The 24,599-nt window shown below is 47.7% G+C and overlaps 1 long non-coding RNA gene across 1 annotated transcript in view; it reads left to right on the top strand.

Annotated features, from left to right (window-relative positions):
• Window positions 1–10,752, top strand: part of LOC142890840 (uncharacterized) — a 36,500-nt gene extending 25,748 nt beyond the window's left edge. Inside the window, exon 3 of the long non-coding RNA XR_012927134.1 lies at window positions 10,738–10,752. This is a non-coding gene — a long non-coding RNA (uncharacterized LOC142890840). The remainder of the gene's footprint in view (window positions 1–10,737) is intronic.
• The last annotated feature ends 13,847 nt before the right edge of the window (window positions 10,753–24,599 follow it).

Here is a 24,599-nt window from a genome sequence, read left to right as displayed (position 1 = left end):
CATTTTTTTCTTTTGCCACATTAATCCACATATCTTGGTCATATATTGGATGTCTTCAGTATGGATGTGCAGTGTAGAAAGTTGTAAAGAAACAGGTGTGTCCAAACTTTTGACTGGTACACTGTATATATACTGTATGCGCACGTTGCTGTTTTTCATGCGGCCTGCCTATATTTAACAACCTTCATGGTGGTTTTATGCGGCCAAAACACTATTTTCATGCTACCAGATGCTGAACTGAAAAGAAGCACAACACTGGGAAAACAGCGCCGGCTGTGTTGCTCGACCACTTCACGTGCCTCCTGAGTGAGAGGCCGCCGGTGGCCGACTGTACGTGACTGTAGGTGACGGTATTTTGCACTTTTCCTCCCGCTGCAACAAACGCAGCACTGTGGACCATGTATGTGTGTGTGTGCGTGTGTGTGTGTGTGTTTTCTCTTCCATAAAAGAAGGAAGCAGGTGTGTCGTTTTGGCCCGCACCTCCTGTGGCCTCAAACACACATGCACACGCACACACACACACACACACACACACACACACTTGGATGTATAGATCCTGTGAGAGCAGAGTCGGCTGTCACTTGTGGGTAAATTTTAAAGGGGGGAATAAAAACAACACAGCGCTCTCGTGGGGGGAGGGAGGAGCTCCGCCAGTGTCAACACCCCTACGGCCCTGAGCTGTTTTCCCTAAAAATACAGCGCGGGCAGGTGTCCAAGTGTGCATGAATGTGCAGCAACACTGCCGTGCAAAGGCTTCTGCTGTGGAATTTCGAGGGGCCCAATAACTCGCTTGATCTTAAAAAATGTTTTTTTTTCCCTTCCCTTTGCAAAACTTCACGTCAAGAGAAAAAAAAAACAACGACTGTAATCATCTGACCTCCCTTTGACTTGCACGCCAGATATTGTCGTCTGGTTGCGACGCAGAGGTCGATGAACCCCCCTGGGAGAGGCGGAGGAAGGAGAGGGGGGGCGTTGCAACTGCTCTCCGCAGGTGCCCAATGAGAATCGAGAGATACCTGCTGACAGGAGCTGAGGGGAGGGGCCCTGGCAATCAGTTTTTTTTTTTATCCTCCTCTCTGGCAAAAACATCTTGCCGCTGTGGGCGTGTGTGCGACAGAATGTATGTCAGCGGGTGTGACGGAGGAGGAGGAGGAGGTGGAGGGGGTGCAGGAGGTGGAGGAGATCCAGGAGGCACTGATAAGACGACAGGGGAGGGAAGAAAAAACACACTAAAAAAAAAACAGACTTTGTAAATGTCAGTTGGTGGCAGCGTGGGGTGTGTGTGTGTGTGTGTGTGTGTGTGTGTGTGTGTGTGTGTGTGTGTGGTGGAGGGGGAGGGGTGGGGGACGTCAAACCGGTTCAGAATGAGTGGAAGTTTGGCCCCGCCCCGTTTCCTTTTTGTGTTTACATCTGCAACCTGCACCGTCCTGCTCGGTTCTCATTGTCTGCACCACAACCTGTGTGTGTGTGTGTGTGTGTGTGTGTGTGTGTGTGTGTGTGTGTGTGTGTGTGTGTGTGTGTGTGGGAGAGAGAGCGAGCCATGTGTGTTGCATCTGGCCTCCCAGAGCCTTCCAAGTCCTCTCAGATCATTTTTCATAACAATCCCTCCGCCGCTCGGCCGTGTCACTCGAGCCGGGCCGGAAACGCGACACCATTTGGTCCCCCCGTGCTGTCCAAATATGGCCCGTGGCCCCATTTGGTCATTCCAGACTCGGCAGCGGACGCTCGCCTGCGCCCTAGCGTTCCGCAGCGACAGCCATGTAAAACCATGTGCTGCGCTTTGATTGAGAACTGATTGTTCTCCTGCATGGTGACAAAAAACAGAATTCAAGAATCACTTTGAAGTCACATAATGTAACGTAAAAGCTGCAAAATAAGAGTTGCAAATAGGACCCAGAAAGACTCCGGGTCAGAAAAGGGGAATAACAGTGGAAAACTAATTTCCATTAGTGGCTGAAATGGTTGCAACGGAAGACTGTGCTTGTTGGAATGAGAGCAATGAGTTAAATTTTAGTGCACAAACAAGACCAAGTTTCATTTTCTAGGCTGCTGGTTTTGTGGGATCGTTCGGGTTCTGCTAAACAGCATACGGGCTCATCCGGATGCATTTATTTCATGGCCTCAATAGTGTTGTAATACTCAAGATCGGTCTTGGTCTCAAGACCACTTTTTAAAGGTCTCGGTCTCGTCTCGGACTCAGAGGCATGTTTACTGGGTCTTGCCTCACTGGAAACTTTGCCGCTATCTCTCACGCACCCCTGCCCCCCCCCCCTTCCCCCCCCCGCAACTACGCTCATCTGCATCAGTTTGGAGGTAATAACAGCTTCCTGGAAGTGATGCGGCTGCCTTCCTGCGAGTGAGCGAGCACAGTCTCTCGGGTTAGAGGAGAAAAAAAAACTACAACTACAAAACAGCAGGACAATTACATAAGAAAAAAAAAGTAGCAGGAGAGTTTTTTGTCACTGCTCCCTCAGGGTCTGTGTGTGACTGTTGCAGCAGCAGCAGCAGCCACAACAACAACACTGGCAGCACTGCCGTCCCGTTGAGTTTCACCAACTTCCTGCCAAAAAGTGATCTGCAGGGGATGCCACCTCCTGCTTCATCCACTCTTCCTTTCCTGCGTTCAGTGAGCGTTCGGCGACTGTATCAGCTTACGGGGACGACTGAGCGGGTCCGTCTGCCGCCGCTCGTACAGTGGTGCAGGCGAGGGTCCCGGCGGTCCGATCCTCTTTCACTAATGGCTGCAGTCTAGCCAACCTTTAATGGAGTATAGGGTTGACTCGGGCTGGATGGATGACGCGGCGGCGGGGACGATGCGCGCGCTCACAAGACACTCACACTCCATGCGGTCATCGATCCGCCTGGATGATGTGTACTTGACCTTGTGCGCCCTTGAAGATGGAAGTCCAGGGCAATATTTGAAAACCAAATGATTGCATTGGGCCAGTTATTGAATTTAATGTTGATTTATTCATAGCCGGCATGCTTTCATGTTTTCCTCCCTTTCCAGCTGCTTCCTACATTTTAATTTGGTGCGGCGCACTTCTTTCAAAACCCCCCTCTTGCCTTAAATCCCCATTCACAACTTGGCGACTCCGATTGCCCTACAGGAGGTGAGGCGCGTTGTTGTTGTTTATTTGCACAAAGGCTGGGAATGCTTATGTGCAGTATCGCTCATTGTCATGAGAGAGCGGCCGTAGCCTTGAGGGTTTTAACATGTGAGCGGGGAAAGGGGGGGCGGCTTGGGAGAGGGTTGGAAAAACACTGGCTGGTGTCCCGGGAAAGGCTGGGAAGACGCTGCGGTTTCAGTGCACAGAGACATAAAGGGCTGCTTAAAGAAGACACTTAATCCCTCCAAGACACTTAATTGTGAACATTATTTTTAGCACGCTTTAAACCCCTCACTTCCCCCACAGGATTCTCTATTTTGCAGCATTCCAGAGCACTTTGTTGCAGTGCCCTCGGGGGGCATTATACAAGGAAAAAAAAATGTTCCATGTAAAACCTCCATGCCCTACATCCCCATATTGGACTGCAGAGGAGCAGCGGGAGCAATATGAAGAAAAAAAAACTCTCTAGATGAGACAGAAAACAGTATATTTAGCCCTCTGTTTGCAGCTGGATTTTTTAGCTTAATGCTAACACTGGTGCTTTGCTGGACTCTACATGTCTGTCAGGTGCTGCTACCCAGGGTTGGGTTTCCACAGCTATGCGTTTTAGCGCAAGTTGTCAGAAGACCAACAAAGTAGCAAAGGTGATTGGTGGGAATTTTTTGTTTGATTTGGTTTGTTTTTATATTACAGTATGACAGCAATTATCTCAGTTATGGCAGAATTCCTGAAGACCTCCATATGGTGAACCCGCTTTAGGAAAGAGGCCAGGGGGGCGGCCACAGCTACGATACAAGCGAGACCTAAAAGCCACATACATCGACACAACCTCATGGGAAGCGTCAGCAACAAACGGAGACACCTGGAGGTTTGAAACCCAGGAGGGTCTTCAGAGATTTGAAGGACACTATCTGCTTCAGTGGGACGAGAAGGGGGCCCGCAGAAGAACAAACCAGTGTCAGAAAGACTGCCACTCCCATATTGGACTCTACAGTCACAAGAAGAGATGCTCCAGCCAGAACCAGAATCATTTATCCAATGGTCCTATGGGACTTCAGAAGCCTAAACTTCCTGTGTGGATGGAAACACTGAACTTCTCCCTTACTGATGACAAAAGCCCCCAGGTTATGTTTCGTAAACGCTGACTCACCAGATATCCTGCAGAGAGGGATTGTGAAAGCTGAGATTTAATAGGGATCACACAATAACATATGAATAATATGTATGTAAAATTTTTTGGGGGAGTTTAGTCACAGCAACGAGGTCATTGAAATATGGCGACGCCGCGTCTGGAGGAGGAGCCCCGAATAGCCCCATATCATCCTGCCACCGCGGCCCCTGGCAGAGTGGGGTTTATCAGGTGTCAGTGAGGCAGAACTGCAGCAGGCGTTACAGGTCCATATAAAACCCCAGACCGGCCTTGGCTGACTCGGCAGGGGTGTCAGCGGCCTCGGCACTCAGCAGACTTCACCACTCGGCAAAATACAAGGCAACAGAGACCTCTTTAAAAATATATAATATATGTATATACATCATGTACAATCAGACACACATTTAACAGGTTAGTGGATGAGGTGGAACAGAGGGAGACAAGTTGGCTTCAAGTTCCATGAGGCAGAAAGTGTTGTTTTTGTGAACGCGATCTGAAATGTTTGTAAATAGAGGCCAGATGATGTGGAGGTTCTCAGTCAGGTGAGATGTGCTCGGGATGATTTTACCTCTCTGTGATTCGCTCAGACGACGTCGTCTGCAATCAGACGGCAAAAAGTGATTTAATATTTACTATCTGAAACCTCGGCCTGACCCACCACCGCTTGAAGTTTTACTTTCCCAGATGGCGCTTTTAAAATCTTTATGAGTGCATCATAAAGACACAAAGTATCTGTGCTCACTCTGCTCTCTTTTTTCTTTTTCCGTCCTCCAAGTCAACATACCTCCAGCGAAAGGCCAACGCCTGCACTGTTTTTCCCTCTATGTTTCTTTTTTTTTTCGCGAAGCTTCTTTCCTGTCACATTACACGGGGTTTCCTGGAAACAGTGGCAGGGGTGAGTCACGGCACACGGAGTGAAGAGGACCACCCCCTCCGAATCCCACACTCATCAACCTAAACTGCTGGAGCGTTTGCGTCACGCACTCCAGTCAACAGAAGGAGAGTCTGCTTTCTAATTCTGCCGCCCTCCACCGTTGCTTATGTGGCCGCCCACAAAATGGTTGTTTATCAGCTGTTTGTTTTTTCTTCTCTCCCAAACCCATTTTTCCACTGGTGAGCCAGAGCGTCCCTGAACGCAGCTCCTACTGCAGCTGAATGGCCATCAGTGAGCAGCTTTTTCATTCCAATATTGACAGCATGAGACATTAAAAATGGATTTCCTGTCTCCCTTCCTTATTCTCCCTCTGTAATATGTCATTTTATTGTGAAAATCTCTCAGTGACATTCATTGGAATTACCAAATACCAAAAAATACCTCAAGATCTGAAGACAAAGAAGCACCCGCAGTAGTTGCGTTGCTGCAGCCACTGTGGAGAAAAAAACAGGAGCTGTCTGTTTTGTTTTTAATTCTCCAACCAGTTTAAAGCAATCCACAGTGGAGCTGCTCGAGATGGATGTGCAGGAGTTCAGACTTGACCTGCAGAGTTCCTGCCAAACCCCCAGAGTCCAAGACGGCGGCCCACTCATTTCAATGAAGTTGCTCCCCCAGCGCAGACGCCGAAAGTTTTTGACTTTCATATTGATGGGCCCATAGAGGATGCACAGTAGTGTCACTTCCCATCAATGCCTCTGTAACTCACATGATCTATTTGGCCAATCAGAATGATCCTGGAGAAAGTCACTTACAGGCACGTCAGGACGCAGCCAATCAGAGCGAGCTGAGACACAGCAACACGTACGACGTTGTGACATCACGCTGGGAATAAACTCTTTTCTGGTGATTTTCTGGCCTTTATCATTTTTTTTAACGACTAAAAGACCATAAGTGAAAAATGTACAATACAAAGATTTGCTATGAATCCCGTTTCAGGTCACAGTCGGCCGGTCAGCGTTTAGTTTTGTATTGTGGTCTATGGAAAAAATGCTTTTTGGGCCCATGGGATTTTTTTTGCTGCAGTACCTCGAAAAATCGGTATCGGTATCCAAATCGGTATCCAGATCTTATAATACATCCATGGTTCCTGCGCTTGCTCTCTTTTTATTATTCCGACTATTATTTCTTCTTCTCTTTCTTCTTCCCCTTCTTCTTCTTCTTCTTCTTCTTCTTCTTCTTCTTCTTCTTCTTCTTCTTCTTCTTCTTCTTCTAAAAACACATTTACTTGCCAGTTGCGCTCGGGCTTTGACACCAGGAACAGGTGGGCCTGCTTCCCAGTGGCTGTGCTGTGAGAACAAACAGCCAGGGTGGGGGATCTCATTTGCTTAGGAAAAGCGTACTGGAAAACTGATAGCGATTGTATTGTGCAGGCCTTGGAAAAAAAAAAAAAAGCCCTCCAGATGGGTTCATTCTCACTCTAGCCATACCTGGACGCGGCAAATCCAAGTCCCATTAAGACAAGTTCTTCAAAACATGTTTTCTGTCTGTCTGTCCTGCATCTCTCACTCCAGTGTCTATTTTTGTTTTTCAACGGCAGCCTTTCGCCAGTCGTTAATGCATCGCCCCTTACTCCTCCTCCTCCTCTTCCCGTTCCCAATCGCTGCCCGTAATGAAATTGCACTCAGCAGTGCCTTCATTCATCAAACCCTGAGCCACTAAGAGTAAATGGTAATGAGGTAATGGCTGGTGCCCCCCTCTACTCCCCAACACTCCCGCCTTATCCATCTTCCCCCGTGCCCTCCCCTCTATTACACACCCGTCACTGCCTCTTTAATGGAGTGAATCTCTGCCTTGTTAATTATCTCTCCCACCCTCACGCTGTTTTTTTTTTTTCATTTTATTTTTTGCTCGCTCTAACTCTCGGCAGACTTTTTATATTCAAGCGTCGGTGTCTTTAAGGTTTTGCGCCTCCTCCGACTCTGACGGATGATGAATGCAGGAGGCCACTGGCAGGCAATCTATATCCTGTTTTAAAAATGATTTTCTTGACTCACAAATGAAACCGCCGTCACCTCTTTCCAAGCTCACAATTCCAGCTTGCCAGCTGCACAAAACGGAACAGACGACTCGGGACGTATCACTCACGTCTAAGACTGGAGGACCTTGGAGCTCAGATACGGAAACAGCTGCGGCTAACAACAGACAAGCGTGCTCTCCGGAGAACAGACAGTTATTTTCGGAAGCGTTTGCATTTTGAAAAAGCTTCCCTCCTCTGCAATTACCCTCATGCTCGTGCAGTCTATGGAGAAAAAACAACAAGATACGCGGATCAAACTGAAGTGCGTTTGAAGGCTTTGAAGAAGTCGCAACCGACACCGACAGCAACTCCGTCCTTCCTGCCGGTGCGCACAAATTAGCATCTAAACTGATTCGAAGCACCGAGAATGAATTAAAATTAACCAACAATAAAATAACATGCATGCCTCCCTGCTAGCCCCCCACCGCCAGATATCGTTGATGCCAGGTTTGGCTAATTCCCTCCTAATTTGAATTGCGTGCACGCAGCGCATTAATAATGAAACTTGAATGTGAAAACTGTGGCAATATGAGGTCTTTAATAGGCAACACATTTCCGGCAAGACAGATTTCACCCGCTTGGAAGAAAAAAAAACAAAAGAAACAGCAGGATTTGTCTGTTTTGTTTTTTTCCTCCGCCTTCCGTCGAGGACAAATGCAAATTAAAATCCGCTAGAAAGAAAAAAAGACGACGTGCAAAGTGCTAGACAATGTGCTGATGAATGACACACGCTGCTCTCCCGGGATCACACCTCCGCTGCTTTTCATACCGCCGCGGCAAGGAGACCTTCTGTATTCTAATGTATGTAAAAACCTCCCCGGGTTCCGAGGCAGGGCCGTCCTTGCAGCAAGGTGACAAAGTGTAAATTGTGTTATGGTTTGTCTGCATGAAATTGGCTTATTATTGAGATCGAAGAGGGAGGGGGGAGAGGATGGATCACAAATGCAATTTTCGCCGCGCAGCCATTCAAATGCAGACCATTTGAATATAGCAAATCGGGTTTCCGCTGACCCCGCGGCCTTCCTGCTTCCACATTTGCATGCAAAAATGTTTGCGCGCCAGTTGCGCGCGCACACGCGCTCCCGTTGTGAAAGCGCAGGCAAGCCGGCGTGCTTCAGGTCATTTTCCCTCCAGCACCTCATTATTTTTGGCATTATAACACGGCTGCATCATACATCCATGAGGAGGAAATATCTTTTTAGCACGGCGGCGTAATCTGAAAAATAATGACATAAGAGATCATAAATAAGTCTTATCTTGGCAGGGAAGTGGGTTTGGCTCGCGGTGATTGGAATTAACAATTTAATCACGATAAGCGACTCCTCACTCCTATGTTCTGACCTAGATGCATGGCAAAAAAAACAAAAATCTTAAACAATAAAAGAAAATTTCAAGCGACCAAGCTGAACATTCCGTGGACGTCTCATCTGCTCGAAAACAGGATATAGAAGAGGAGTGGTGCTTCCTTTGAATGTTCCTTCTCATAAGCAAGGAGGGGGAAAACAGGTTGTAAGTGCGGTTTTGCATTTGAGCAATCCTGCTACAAGCAGGCCGTTTGAGACAGACAGAATATGGGAAACAGACACAGATTTGTGGAAGCAAATACTTTCGATGGTGACGACGAAATACCCAACAGGCCAAGAAAACAAAAACACCACCGAGGCAACTTCTCCTTTGCTGAACGGGAACGGACAAAGTCGAGAATCTGTTTTTCTACAGACTTTTCCTTTTTTTTGTCTCTGCAGTTGAAGGTGCGGCAGAAACCGAAATCACAAGCCGCTGTCATGAATACGCTGCACTGTTCGCCGCTCAAGTCTCGCTGATCAGCTGAACGCTGAGCATCATCAAAACAGACAAACTTCGGCCTGTGATAACGGACAAAGACTCGGTTCAACCGTTGTGTCGTTTTTTCCCCCCCAATTTTAAGGGTTTTTTTGAGAGCAAAGTGAATCACAGAAACCTCAAGGAAAGCCAAGGGGTCCAGCAGCATGGAAGCTGTGAGTGTTGCTGGTTTTCGCCGTCAGCCCGAGATAATTACCTGACGCACAAACAAGAGCTGAGACAGGAAAAATGCTGCCATGTGACCTGCAGGCAGCCGCTGAAACTCCGTCTGCGTTGCCGGTAATTTGTTTTATGGTCCTGAAGAGGTCAGACAGGAACAACTGACAGCAGGAGAAGAGACAGTTTTTTGTTGTTTTTTTTTTTTTTTTGGGGGGGGGGAGGTGGGGGGTGGAGGGGGTCACATGGGAGGAAAACAAGGTGGTTTTGTTTACCATCCTTTCAGTGAGAAAGGATTCTGATTCTCTTATTTGTTCTTCTTATTTAAGATTCAGACATTCATTTGGGAAGCAGGCTGTAAAAAACGATAATAAAAAAAACACACAAAACACACTTAAGGCCAAACGTTGTCATTCTATCAGCGCTAATTGCAAAATGTTTCCCCTTGAGTCAAACAAAAAATCTGCTCGCATGCACATTAAAAAAATGCTAGCTGTAAACCCTGCCTCTTCAACCAATGAGCAGTCACTCTCATCGCTTAAGCTGCACCGTCAGTAGCTGCGTTTCCATTACAGTTTTTCGCAAAATTAAAGTGCAATTGTGATTTGCAGGTGTTTCCATTGAATGGTGTGAGGCGCACACCAAATAAAATCTCTCTCTCGTAAAATCTCGTAAAGTCCTGTGAGATTTACGAGAATTCCATATGCTTTTATTTGTTTACATTTGTTTGCTGTCAAGAATGCTTGTTATATTTTTTTGCTTTGATTACTTGAATATTCCGTCTCCTCCTCCGTCCAAACACTGAGGGCCATTTTCACTTGAAGTGAACTGGTCACGTGACCCCGTTCGTCACGGCCGCTGACATGTAAATGCGAAAAAAGTCTTTCCACTTTTGCGATATAGTGGTGAAGCAATCGGTTTCCCGACACGACTCCAGCTCTAGTCAGCAAGTTAAAAAAATGGAAAAATAAAAATGTTGCCTCAGACACGTATTTTCGTCTAACCAGAACTCGCGGCGCCGTCCAGCATTTTGCTGCGTCCAGTGGAAACCCACATCTCATCGCTCACTTGAACCTGACTTGTGGATGAGTGTTTTCAAATCAGCACTCTCCGAAAAAACACAGGCTGACAATTACACATAGCCGAGAAGCAGCGGAGGACCCCCCCCCACCTCAACTTTCCTCCTAATTTCAAACGGCCCTGGCAGCACATCCCCCGTTAAAACCCCCTCATTATCATTAGCATCCAGGCAGCAAAGGTCCGAGAGTTCCAGTTCACAACCTTCCTGAGACTTGCGTGGACGAGACAGTCGGCCTGTTTTTGTCGCAACGGCCAAGTTGGTAAGTAAGTGAGGGCCTCCGCGCCTGCGGTGCTTACGCAGCGCGTTGCCTCGTGCGGTCACAGGCCGCAAAAAGTGTTTCGTCCGGCGCGTCGAGCAAGAAGGGGCGCGAGAGATCTGGCTGCAGCCGGCAGGAGAGATGTAATCAGCACGGGCGAACACTGAGAGCACTGTGTTTACGCTTATCAGCCACACGCACACACACACACACACACACACACACACACACACACAGACTCAGTTGCCAGCGGTGCAGGTACTATTAGGCACACACAACGCAGATATCAACAAAAAACAAAAACAAAACTCAACTCCACACATTGGAATCAGCCTTTTGCTGTGGAGCTGCAGACGGGTTCCCGGACCACACAGCCAACCAGTGTGTTGTGTGTCTCTGTCCTGGTCCAACCGCTCTCACCCAGATAGTATCTGCCCGCCCACGGGATCTCTGCGGATCGTCAGGAGGCGACGATTCCAGATGATGAGGGTGGACTTCACCGTCTGCCGCCTCCTTTTCATGTCATTTTTCTTCTTTTAAACACACTCACACACCAGCACACACACACACACACACCATACAAACACACACACACACACAGACTCTGCTTTCTTCAGGCCCTGGATGCTGCAGTGGAGACAACGGTGGTGAAGAAAAGCGCATGTTTGGGCTCTTCTTCTCTTTGTTTTCCTGCAGACGGACTGTTTTTCCGCACACGGAGCCCATTGGTGTGTACGTGTGTGTGTGTGTCTCGGTGTGTGTGTGTGGGGTCACGAGATGAGCGCCCAGGCTTTTCCCACGTGCCCACGCTGCTGTTCCCTCTCTGTGCCAGTCTTGTTTGGCACTATCCCGGTCTGATATAAGGAACCCATTGAGAATGGAGGGCGAGGGGGCGGGGCGGGGGTGTGAGGGTCGGGGTGGGGGGCAGACAGTTCTGCAGGGGCCCGGGGCCCCCACTCACTGACAACAAGCCGCTCATTATGACCGGGAGACAGATGCAGGTTGTGGTTTCGGCGGCAAGGCGATAGTGAGGCCGATGCGTTTGTGTGAGTGTGTGTGTGTGTGTGTGTGTGTGTGTGTGTGTGTGCGTTGACGCCACGGAGTTGTTGTGCGGTGGGTGTCAAATGGCCATTGTTGTCGTGGTCAACGCCTGTGATGTAGGTCAATGGAGTTCTGGCTCCTCCCCCTCCTCCTCTGGAGCCGCTGCCGCCGCCGGACTTTTTGACCTCGTGCTTTGTGAGAGGCTTCTGGCCTGCGGAGTGGGCGGATTCTCTCACTCTGTGCATGTGTGTGTGTGTGTGTGTGTGTGAATGATGTCACCGATCCCCTGTTGTACAATCGGCTGTGTTGATGCCTCCCGGCAGGCTGGGAGGAGCGGCGGCGCTGGCTGTGCTGCCCCTGTGGCTACTCGGCCACTCCTGGTCACCTCCCAGGATTAAGATCCGCTGCAGACTGCACTTATCCTTTCAAAGCAGCAGACAATGGTTAACCTCCGAAGGAACTGATCCCTTAATGGGGCAGCGGGGGCCAGTGACTCATCTTAATATATCGGCTTACCTGCCCTATGTTTGACACCAAAGGAGGATCTTTCCTTTTCCTCCTTTTTTTTTTCAAATAATAGTTTAAAGGCCTTTCAAAGGGATCCGGTGACGCAAAAAACAAAATTAAAAGCTGCAGGTCTTTATTTTAGAACGCAAAGGGGAAAAAAAATAATCTACTGCGGCTTCTCCTTTTTTGAATTTCAGAGCTAAATGAAGAGCGCTGGCGAGGAGGAGGCCACAGTGCGTCGCCACCTCCTGTATCTCCAGGAGCCCCGGACGTGGATGTGCTCAGGGGTTTTAAATCTTTACCCAGACGTCCACAGTTGATAGAGAAAAGACGTGCGATCGGGTGGGAGACTGAGAAACAGGAATTAACATGACATTTGTTTGTCATTTTTCCCTGCCTAAGAATAGTGATGTCAACAACTGGCCCTTTAAGAGGATTTTTTTTTTCCATCCACTCACATAACTGAGCAACAAAGTCTTATACTTCAAATGTTTTTACTTGAAATGTTGAAACGCTAAAAAAAAAAAGCCTGTACAAACACGCTGTAAAACACACACTTAGAGTCAAATGTCAACAACTTAAGGTTGAGGAAAGACCGGCCAGCACTTTTTTTTCTTCTTTTTGAGCAAACAAACGTGGAAAAAAACACGACCCATATTCGTCGTACACAACCTTTAACCAGTCTGGTGTTACAGAGCCGGTGCTGCTGTTTGTGCCCGAAGGAACCGACGTTTCCAGGAACAGGAGGCTAATCCTTCACCAACAGGATGTTAATTTATGGACGGCGACACGGCAGCCACATGAGTTCACAACAACAGCAGGCGCAAAATCAGGCAAACACGTGTTTATGCACGCGGCCCCGCGTTCTCACACCGGCCTGGTGAGCCGAGAGCTCGGTGCCGACCCTGTCGTTACTTCACATGTCACTGGGTCAAACTTCAACAACCCAGTGAGCTGGTAACACAAAATGGGAGAGATCCAGTTAGTGGGTTTGGGGACTTTTTGATCCCCTACCCCCCAATCAGCCGCAGTCCTGATTGAATCAAGGCAATCATCCAATCATCCGAAGACGCAGCCCTTCCTGACGGGAATCACCAACAACCTCATGACCCCCCCCACAAGGTCATTATCATAATCGTCCCCTCCATGACAGCCTTGCGACTTCCCGTCTCTGCCGTTCCCGGCCTGGGGGAAGCCAAATATTTAAAATAGCTGCCATGTGTGCAGGAGCTACTGGTTGCTGGAGGGAAATGTGTTTGAGCAAACACGTCACCCTGTCAGGCAAAAAGACACAAAAACATATTGGAGCCTCACCCTCGTCAAGGCTCCAGAAAACAATGCAAACAAAGACACATCATCAAGGCCACACTGGAAATGAAATGAACGGTTAAATGTGGTTCCACAAAACAGGGAATCGTTTCAAAGTTACACAGAGCTTCATCTCAGAGACAAAAGAGACAACTAGCTACGCAGTTAATCTGTTGCAGCAGTTAGTCTGTATCTACAGTGCAGAAAGCAGTCAAGATAAAGGAGAAACAGGTGTGTTCAAACTTTTGACTGGTAGTTTAAAGCACCACCGCGACCCTCTTGGACGCATCGTCGCGCTCATAATCACGCAGATAAAAATCACGAGGGGCGGAGAAACAATGAGCTCATGTGTAACCTGTCCTTCCCTCGCCCGCCCAGGGGGGCGCCGATGACTCAGACCCCCATTACCCAGCGGATCCCGAGTATCTGATGGGTCTATTTCTTATTTATAAGCAATTGAGGTCGAAGTCAAATACCCTCCAGCCCTCACACACCCACAGAGGGAGCGCTCTGATTGGTGTATTCTCTTTTCCTATTTTCTTATTTTTGTTCACTGTCCTGTTTGGCTCGACAGTGGCGAGCATCAGTTTTATTGGCAGACGTGTCGGATGGAAGGGTTAAAGAGCAGGCAGAGGAGGGGGAGGGGGAGTGGGACACGCAATCCTCCCGCTGATACTGCCGGCTCTCACCCCGGAGGCTCCTGTGGCATATGAGGCTAATAACTTTAGCAGAAATCACATCAGGCCGCATCGATCGCAGCCATGACATCATCCCCTCTCAGCCCCCCCGCCCCGACGGGCTGACGGGCTGCGGGAGATCTTCTTTCAAGGAGATTGAGGAGCTCAGCGTTACCTGCCCCCCACACTGAGCGTAGCGATGTGGGGGGTGGGGGAGCTTGTTTGGGGTTGTTTTTTTCTTTTTAACATGGAAGTTTCCATATTAGTCACCCGGAGACGGGAAGACGGGAAGACGGGAAGACGGGAAGGCTAATCCATGAGACAATTAGATCAAAGCGCAAAAAGGGGACGGCGTGGAAAAGCTTCTCACGGGCCCGGCTAATGAGCGGCGAGGCAGCAAGGTTGTGCCGGCCGGTGCCGGTGTGATGGCTGAACATCTGCAGCGTCTGCAGTGTCTGCAGTGTCTGCAGTGTCTGCAGCTGCAGCGGCTATTTTCAGCCTTTTATGAACACTCTCGCTCCATAAGAAGGTTTTCAACATATGGACGCTTGGAGCTAATTGGTTCTGAGAGCTAATGAAAGAAAGGCGTGTGTGTGTGTGTGTGTGTGTGTGTGTGTGTGTGTGTGTGTGGGGAAGTGCATGTGTATGAGTGAATGACGTGTGTGTTAGCGTTAGTGAGTGAGTGTGAGTGAGTGCGTGCGGCTTGTGGGTATAAAAGATATTTTATTGCGGTTTCTTTTTCCAGACTCTGGCTCCTAAAAAGATTTTTTTCATTCTGACCCCCTTTTTTAAAATTAAATATCCGGCTATGAATGAAGAATGTTTCACACATGAGCCTTCCCCTCTCAGAAAACACACACACACACACACACACACACACACACACACACACACACAGTTATCTGGAAAAATGAGTTGACTTGGACTCTGGTTGTCCCCACGTCAGCCGAGCGCTACGTGAACTGTCCTGTGTTGTGTTGTTGTGTTGCTGTGTGTGTGCACTCAGGCTGCCGGATGACTCATCCGAGGTGAGTGCACCCTGTTCCCGTGCCCCATCAATCCCACACTCATCCACTCACGTCCGCCCATGGGGAGGTGAGGAGAAGCTCCGCCGGGACAGACTTGACACAGGTGTTGTTGTGCTTCATGTATGGATGGGTGTTCCGTAAAACAAACAAACAAAAAATAAATGCATCCGCCTCGTTTCAGTCTTTTGATAGATTCAAGAGACACCAATCTCGATGTTCTGCTATCCAGTTACTCACGAAGTGACGAGCTCGTCGCCCTCAGGCTCCGACCTCTGAGGTCAGCACCTGGTCAGGCCATCAGGTAGATGGAAACCACTTCCTCTTTTGCCTTCTCCGTTTTCCACTGAAATGGTAAACACAGTGGCTGACGTGTCCCAGCACGTCTCGGGACCGGTTGGAAAGGCGCAGGGCATCAACCGATCCTGACCCTTGACCCCGGCGGTTTTGGAGGGGATTTGGCAGGTTGTCTCTCAAAGAGCTAATTTATAGTTTCTGTTGTTTGTTATCTTAAATGCAAACGTTTACTGTCCCTCCGACGTCCCAAAATACATCAGGAACAGGTTGTAGGACAGTTTCAGCTTCTCTATGAGGAAGTGAAACTCTGCCTCAAATTGTCCTCACCATCTGTTCCTCTCGGTAAAGAGTTTTGATCTGAACATTTCACATGCAAAGGTTTTGTTTCTTTTTAACCTAATATACGTGCAGAGACATGTGGATGGCTTGAAGAAGTCAGAAGACTGTTTTTGTTCTTACAGAGAGACAGAATTTGAATGTGCACAAGATAAAATTAAATATTTGCCTAATTTAAATATTTAAATCTGAAAAAAAAAAAAACTTGAAACCTGCTAATCATGAGGGAGAAGAAAAAAACTTTAGATTTGGCAACATCTTGGCGCCCTGTTAATGCTAAACTAAATTAGCACCAAGTGGCAACATTCAGAAAAATGAATATTTTTTTCACTCACCGCAAAGACTTGGTTTTTGTTATTTCTACAATAACAAACAAGAACAGGGGTTTTGATTAAATTCTATTTTTGGTTGAAAGAAAGAAAAGAAAAAAAAATTCCATTCACATGACAGCCATCAACCCGAGAACCTGCGTTGGATTCTTGGAGCTCGCTGCCAACGCTGTCAAAGTGACAGAGACGCATGCTGGCAGTGGTGAGAAGAGTGTTTTCGTCGAGCGAGTCGTTCGTCCTGAATGTCACGGTGACAGAAACGCAGCTAACTTTTGTCTGCAACCGTCTGCAAATTAGTTTCTGCATTATTACCGATACACATTCAAAGCTGTGATATTTAATCTGTGGACGTGCGTGTGTGTGTGTGTGTGTGTGTGTGTGTGCGCGTGTGTGTGTGTGTGCGTGTATGTGTGTGTGTGTGTAGTCACAGTAAAGGCCAAGATTAAGACTCCGGGATCATCATTTATCTCCCTGTCAGAGCCTTCACGTACAACTGTGACGGGACACAATCCCTCTCGTTGTGCCGTCCGTCTCTTTGCATTCGCTTAACGCCGTCTCTTGCTGACCATGCCGTCTCTCCCTTTCTCTCTCTCTCTCTCTCTCTCTCTCTCTCTCTGTGTCTCTCTTTCCCAGCCCCTTTATTAATCTGCCGTCCATTGGAACATTTGACGTTTAATTATAAATGGATTAGGACTCCAGGTGGAGATGACGGTGCTTGAAAGATCCAGACGTGACACAAGACAAATGGGTTTGCGCAGGCTGTTTGCATTAACGCGGGCAAATAAATGTAGAAAGATTGATCAGCGGCTGCATTCACATGGGCTTAGGAATTTTGTCCCGGATATTTATAACCCTTCCAACATATTAACATCCCGGTTCCTTTTAACTGCATCTGTTATGTTTATTTTTACAGCGCCAACTGCCGCAATGGTTCAAATCCCAGAAAAATGACACCAGGCCGGTTGTTTATTGCGGGCTCAGCACCAGTCAATGCGTGGCAGCTCAGGGCTAAAAATACGAGGACAAAACTGGAAGTGAGACGTTCGTTCTTGTTCTGCTGATGCAGAATCAGGTTTATGACAACCGGGATTAGTGCTTCATTCTGGTTCCAAGAAGAGGGATGAGATGTTTATCGTCATAACATACACAAGGTCCAGGTGAAGGCGCTCTGACAAAATCACGGCCTGGTTTTCAAGACCCTCTTCATCATCATCATCATCGTCATCGTCATGTTCTTCTTCATTTCATTTCTCCGCCTCTTTTATTGCTGGTATAAATTCCAACGTAGAATTCTCTCTCAAAGTAGGTCAGCGGCCCCTCTCTCCCTCTCTCCCGCTACCCCCTCACTCTCTTCTCCCATGTAATCCTCCATCCACAGCGCTTCTCCACAAAGAGGGGGGGAGAGGCAAAAGAATGGCGACGAGACTCCCAAGCTTTTTATTCCACCTTCTGCCGCTTCAAGCTAATTTTCTCCTCTTCCCTTTTTTGTGACTCGTCCCACTCTTGTGCCACTCTTTAGTTGTCTGACGGCTCCCAATCTGGCTTTGCGGTGGCGTCTTCTGTCCTTGGGCCATCCATCACCGTCCCCACATGCCTTTTTCAACGGTATTAAAATTCTACGTCAAGGTTAGATCACCTCCTCTGACAGCCCCAGCGCCGCTGTCTGTGCAAGTTTAAATAATGTTGCTGTTGATAAGGTTCATTCGGGAGGACGCTCCGACAGAATGGATGGCCGTTACTGGACTGCGGTTGGTGCTGAATGTCGAACCTAGGCGGCCGAATCCTTCTGTTATGTTTTTGGCATTTTTTTCTTTCTCGGATCTGGCTATTTGGCTCTGGTTGAGGTGGGCACGATCCTCAGAGGGTCTGTCAGCCGCTCAGCAGCTCTGTATCACGATGGATCCCTGCGGCAAACGACACCCAGCGCCTGGTGAGATCCTCAGCCTGCGGTCGTCGCTCTGGGAAGCGCTTCAGAAAGCCACAAATTCAATCAAAGTCCTTTTCATATCTAGTGTGACATGTAAAAATATCTTGAATTCCCCAGTTAAAAACTGTCACATGGGCTTTTGAATATCTAGATAGCAATGGCCAATCTTAAATGCTGGTATATTTCTTACGTGGAGCAGCTTTTTGGGCCAATAATAAATTCCACCACCTACTTTTGCGTCTTGCTCTACAATTTTCCATATTCTGGGTAGTTGAGATGTTGAAAAGGAGCTTCCTTATTAGGGGTTTTGTGGTACTTGTGAAGACAGCTGGCTCGCTTTTGACAAATGGGCCATAAAAGAGCACAACCCAGCAGAAAATCAAACCACACTCCTGTAGCTGCTGAGCTCCTTGTGCTGCAACATCATCATCTGGCCCGATGGTTTCCGATTGCTGACCCTGAACCTGGTAGACTTCGACTGGATGGATCCCAGTCAAACATTAAAAGTGAGTAGATGGCAGGTTCACGTTTATTTCCAAACATGTCTTTGCAGTTAAAATCTTCTCAAGACATTATTTGATATCTGGAGAGGAGCGTTTGGCAGATTATTGTCCACTTTTCCGTGTGTGTGTTTGGGGGCTGAAATGTAGTGACAGAAGGAACAAGCCTTTCCAGAAAAAAAAACAGCTGTCTATTTAAAAAAAAAAAAAAACAAGATAAAGGAATCAAAGCACTTGATTCTCTGCAATCAAAGAACCTTTTTATTTTTTTGAGCTGCGGTGCTGGAAGGCCATCAGCTTGCCGGCCACTTGTAATCAGATGACCTTCTCTGCCCCCCGCCCCCACTCCCATTAATCTCCCACCCTCTGACACAAGGGCTCTCCGAAGCGTAACAGCTCCACACAGACATAGACGCACACACTGATTTTAGGGAACCTCTTTTGCTGCAGCCTGTGTAATTTCGTTTCTCGAAGTCCAAATCCAAACGTCGAGCGACAAACAGCGCGCTAATCTTCAAAGAGCAGCCTTGTTGCGCTGGAAGGGGGGCATTTTATGCTCTACTAACCTGCTCCTGCCTTTTGCTTAATACCCAGGCCTTTTTGAAATACGCTCATAAACACACGGTGCCTGGATCTGGCTGGCCAACAGGAACAAGGAAGCCTGTTCTTGTGCAGCGGCGACAGGTTCAGTCTAGACTTAGTTGGTGTCTGGCTGCTGCGCCAGGTGTGTTTATGGTGTCTACGCTCTGAATGTAAACACATGTATGTTGGTGTTTTTACACCCCTCGTAAATATCAAATGTTTTTAACTTAAATTTGCAATAGATAAAGGCCTACACTGACCTACTTCCTGTTACTGTCTGATCTTACCTTCCACCCTTAAAAGATCCAAAGAGAAGCATTTTCAGCCCTTAGGAAGCCCTGAGGAAGCCAATAAAACTCACAGAAGACCAAAATCAGGAAAAATCTACCACAGGCTCGTGCATGATGATTACGGCCAAAAGTCAGCCATAGATGTTGTGGAGGCAGCAGTTTTGTCCAAATCTGGAGGCCTTTTTTACAGGCCAGCACGATGTGACCGCAGACAAGATGTTTCCGTGTGACTCCTTGGCATGAAGTTTTGCTAAACGCTGCAGCACATTGCAGTTTCTAGCATCTCCTGTCGAGCCCATTAGGAATCCTCCACCTGGAATGACCCAACCAAACTGGCCACTCTGCTTTAAACGTGATCGACAGACGGTTTGTCAAGTCAACAGCCAATTTGTTCTTGAAACGCTCTCCCTCCCCAAATGTCCCAAATGTTTTCCGTGGACTTGTTCCAGAGTAATTGGGACACGTTCCATCTGAATTGTCTCCATCCTTTTTCCCCACTTATTCGGCAGCTAAAAAAGCACCAGTCTTCCCACAATTGCGATCGAGCCGATACCCTCGCTCACAAATGTATTCATGGTGGGAATGTGTGTGACGTGTGATCAGGGTGTGGATGCTTCGTGGACAAAAGGTCCGACAGCTGCTGTAACAGGAGCGGAGCGCCGTTCCTGTCGGCCGCGCCCTGACCTCCACATGACACCGTGTTCTCTTTTATTTATATCTCCTCGTTCGCTCGTATTGTTTCCCTAATCTTCTGGCCCTTCGCCCTTGATTTTACTGCTATCGTGCCATCCCTCTTCTCTTCACCCCCTTCCGCCCCTCTCGCCATCATTATCGAGTCGCTATTTGCATTTTTCCTCCATCAGGCATCACCTTTGTCCCTCTCCAAAGCCACCACAATGGCGTCAGTCGCCATTGTGCGTACTATACATCTTATCTAACTCCGCCCTCCCAAAGACACCTTGAAATGTAATCGTTCCTCTCATCTGCTGCCCACCTAACCTTTTCCTCAAATTGCAGGATCGGCACAAAGGAATAAATTCAATAAACACTTTATCTGATTATCCAACAACAGTCTGAGGTGCCAGGCCCTTCGGATACCATCGGCAAAGCGAGCGGGCCGCTCATTGTGAATACGTCCCACTGCACCACACCGAACGCTTGATCGCCCCTGCAAGTGGAGTAGTCAATTAACCGACTCTGTCGCCTTCCAGCTAAGTGGAGCCATGGGTAAAGGGTGTACAAATTACAGGCGTGAATCTAATTTCAGACGAACACGCACCTTGGGGCGACTACAGCAGCGGAGAAAAAGAAATAAGTAAATGCATCCAATCAGGAGAAAAATGATGACTTGCACTCTCCGGCTTGGTGCCGGGCAAGTACCCAAGGATCTGTTGGTGCAAAAGGGAAGATGGCGTAGATAAGAACTTGATATGACGACTGTGCAGTTTTTTTGTTTTTTTTTCAAAGAGATCAAGAGTTCAAAGAGTTTATTTTGTTTACTCCTTTAGTTTTAAGTACAAGTACAAAACAAGAGGGGGCGTGGGAATGACAACTTCTCTCATTGTGTCTCACGCATTGTGAAAACTTTATGTATTCAAAAAAACTAAGTTATATATTTTCATAGAACATAGCTGCAATTGTTCTCAAAACGCAAAAAGGTTTCGTTTAGTGAACAGAAAACACTCTTTCCTGGAGTGTTTCGACACAGATTTATGCCTTGAGTTGGTGATATCAACCCCGACCATGTGCTCTTTTGGCAATAAACACCAATCACTCAATTGTTCTCAAAGCTGCAAAAAAAAAACATTCGCAAACCTCCTTGACAGCAGGGGGTGTTTAGACGCGGCCAAATGGTGGTTGTTGCGCCCGTTTGAACGTCTTGCACGGCTGTTTATGCCGCGCCTCAACATCATGGTCTGAGCGCTGACTCTTTGGCCGCAGCGGCTCGACTCAGCACTTTCTCCTCAGCGGCTGTTACGCCACCGTTGCGCTCGCACCGGGTCGCTACGACCGTAAGACGTAAACTTTGGAGTAAAGTAAGCAGCGGCCAGTGGGCGGGTGACACCACTGTGTTGCAAAAGGAGTTTTCTCAGACAGATCACCTCCCTGATTGTGTGTGTGTGTGTGTGTGTGTGTGTGTGTGTGTGTGTATGTATGTGTGTGCATGTATGCATACGGGTTCTGTACCAGGTACTTAGACTCCCCCTTTCGTACGGCATGTCCTGCAATTTGCCTACTTCTACATTTTTACGTAATGTACCTCAGAGCAACAATCCCTCCCCACTTGCACCACCTGCACCCGCCTGCCGGTACGCAGTGACAGCGGAGAGACGAGCTGCAGAGGGCCAATTTCCTGAGTGCTGCTCACCGCTGGCGCTCACTTAATTACTGCCGAGACAGAGGTGGGAGGCGGGGCCTGCCAAGAGCTTAACTCTGGATCCGTGTGCATCTTCTTCTGCCGTCCTCGGGGGGATGACGGCGGAGGGCTGCTGGCGGCTGTCATATTCTATAGCTTCTATATAGGCCTGGCTTGACAACGGGAGATTAGCTCGCTTTGATGCAGCCCTGAGAGCCACATGGCCAGAATACTGGATGCGCTGCTCGGGGCTTTCGTACCGTAGACTCGCACACATTTCAATCTGTGCACCTCCGAACACCTACAGAGATTAAAACTCTGTCAGAAATGAAGTGAAATGCGCACCAGCCGGAGCAGGAGCCCCCCCGCTAATGGAAGCTTCTGGCAGCAGCATGTGTGGCTTCAGCTCCTTCCCTGTTGGCTCCAGATCTGATTCACTTTTCGACTGAAACTGCTTCAACTTGCCTTCAACTGGACTCAGGTTTTTGAATGATGCATCATTTTATCTGTGGAAGAAACAGCAACAGCCCTAAACAGCACAAGCAACCGGAGAGTCCCTGACTTTTGTAGTTGTAAGCACGCTAACGTGCTCAGAAAGCAAGCATGAATGCAGCATTATGTGTGTGTGGGCATGTGATCATTCTCTTTTAGCAATACACCCAAATTTGGCCATGTAGTTTTGGTTGCACGGCAGTTTATTTTATACAGCTGTTAACCAAACATTCATTTGACTTTTTGCGAGGCAGAAATACCAGAACTTTTTGTGCTGTCGGCATGCCAACAGGTAGCGAGACTCTGGCTGGTTGTGTGAGCCTTCTTAGCGAGCATTACGATCAGGTTTGAGTACAGAAATTTAGTTGCATGTTGTTCAGCTAGATATCAGCTAAATCTATGAATTTCACTTGTTTCTGTGGGCAAATATCCTGCTGCAGCACTGTTGACAGATTTGGGCGTCTTTTGCTTGTTTCTGGTATTTTTCCGTCATTATTTTCTTTTTTATTGTGTTCTTGTTGAGGAGCAAAGTGGCAGCAACCGACAGTGCAAGCAAACACGACAAGAAGACGACGCAACAAGAAGCTGAATTAAATGCGGACCAACGTGAAGAACTGCGCTGCTTTGCTGGAGAGACAGAGTGCAATCAGGAGCAGATGAGTGGCGAAAAAACAGCAGGTGGCAAACTGGTGGGAGGCAAAGAAAAAAAGAGCCAAAAAAAAGTCATTCAAATCCCAAAACAGGGGTTCAAATGAAAAAAAAAAAGAAAATTACAGAATCAGTATCTCAATTTCAGGAGACACGTGAAATTCAGAGCGACCAGATCTGACCACATAAATTCCCCTGCGCTGCTGCTTCAATTTGCCCTCCCACGCGGATCCCGTCCATCAATGCCCCCCCCCCGTGTTCCAGCGGCGGCTTCTCACCCTGCCTTCCTGACATTTGCTTTAAACGCTCCGTGAGGATGAGGAGCAATGGATCCGTGGACGTCACCATGGCAACTGAAAGCGCCTGTTTGCCATTTCAAATACACACACACACACACAAACACACACACACACACACACACACACACACAAACTCAAAAGAGAAGTTGCTTTAAATTTTTCTTGAACAAATCACTGGAAGAGGGAGAAAAAGGGGGCTTTTCTCACGTCGGAGTCGTTTGTGAATCTTTAACTTCTCGCCAGACCTTGGAATGCAGATGCCGACTGCGATTCATGGTGCGTCTGATGTCTGGAGAAAGCTGCTTCACAGGCCATACGAAGCCGCGCAAGTTGAAGGAATGTGAAAGTCACATGAGACTCCACTTTATTGCAACCTACACCCTTCATACACAAACACGCAAACATGCCCGGCGTGCTGTTGTGCAAGTCTCTGCTCGACCAACCCAAACAGACTCCCGGCTAAAGACCAAGGCAGCGCTGTCAAGCCAGACATGATATTATTCATTTCACCATCTGGCCTATTAAAGACGCAGAGAGCACAATCCCAAGCAAAGAGATTAAAAGTGAAAGTGGTGGCCTCACTCTTCTCTACCACAACCACCCGCCTCACTCACATGTCCTGACATGTCTCTGGCCAAAACAAAAGCTTTTGATAAAATGGGGGGGGGGGGGGGGGGTTTGGTGTGAGGGGGCTTCTTTCAGTTTTCATTTCAAACATTTTCAGAGTTAAGGTTCGCACATCTTTAGAAATAGCTGAAAAAGATTACCACACTTAATTAATAGCACAATCAAAACAAGGTATTCAGCGGCTTCTGCATGTCATTCATTATTCAAGGTGCCGCCTGATATGCTGAGATAAGCAGGTAGCAAAAAGGGTCAAAAGGTCACCTGTAAAGCAAAGCTATTCTCCCTTGTGGCTAATTGTGGGCGAGGCTCATTTCTTCACTGTTTAGGTGAGTTTACTGGAGGCCAGACTGGATATGTTCCTCTTCCATTTAAAAAAAAAAAAAGGAAAAGGAAAAACAGATTTTTATTTTTATTTTAGCAAGATCATTTTATTTATTGTGACAGCACATAACTGGGTTTAGCCAAGATCGGATTTGTCTGGTGAGTAGTGGGATGGACGATGAGGAAGTGGCCTGCATGGCTAAAGGGGCTTAACAGACCAGGGATTGTTTCAAAAAACACACTGATGTGATTTGAGCCAAAGTTAAATCTGTAATGGGAATCCCAAGATCACTGGAGCGGCGCAGCGCACAGAGATCCGCTTCACCTTTTCCAATCTATCAATCAAAAACTCAGCTCCCGTGCACAACTGATATTTAAAGGGCAGAAAAAAACAACAACCAGGCCCAGCTGATTGCAGCAGAGTGCGCAAACACAGCGCGCAGGGGGAGAACAAACCTGACCGACCTGTGAGTCACTCTCTGGTGTCTCGA

Source organism: Nelusetta ayraudi, unplaced genomic scaffold (assembly GCF_046127955.1).
Source record: "Nelusetta ayraudi isolate G7.1 ecotype Tasmania unplaced genomic scaffold, CSIRO-AGI_Nayr_v1 ptg000027l, whole genome shotgun sequence".
Classification (NCBI taxonomy): domain Eukaryota; kingdom Metazoa; phylum Chordata; class Actinopteri; order Tetraodontiformes; family Monacanthidae; genus Nelusetta; species Nelusetta ayraudi.
This window is presented reverse-complemented; position numbering and strand designations above follow the sequence as displayed.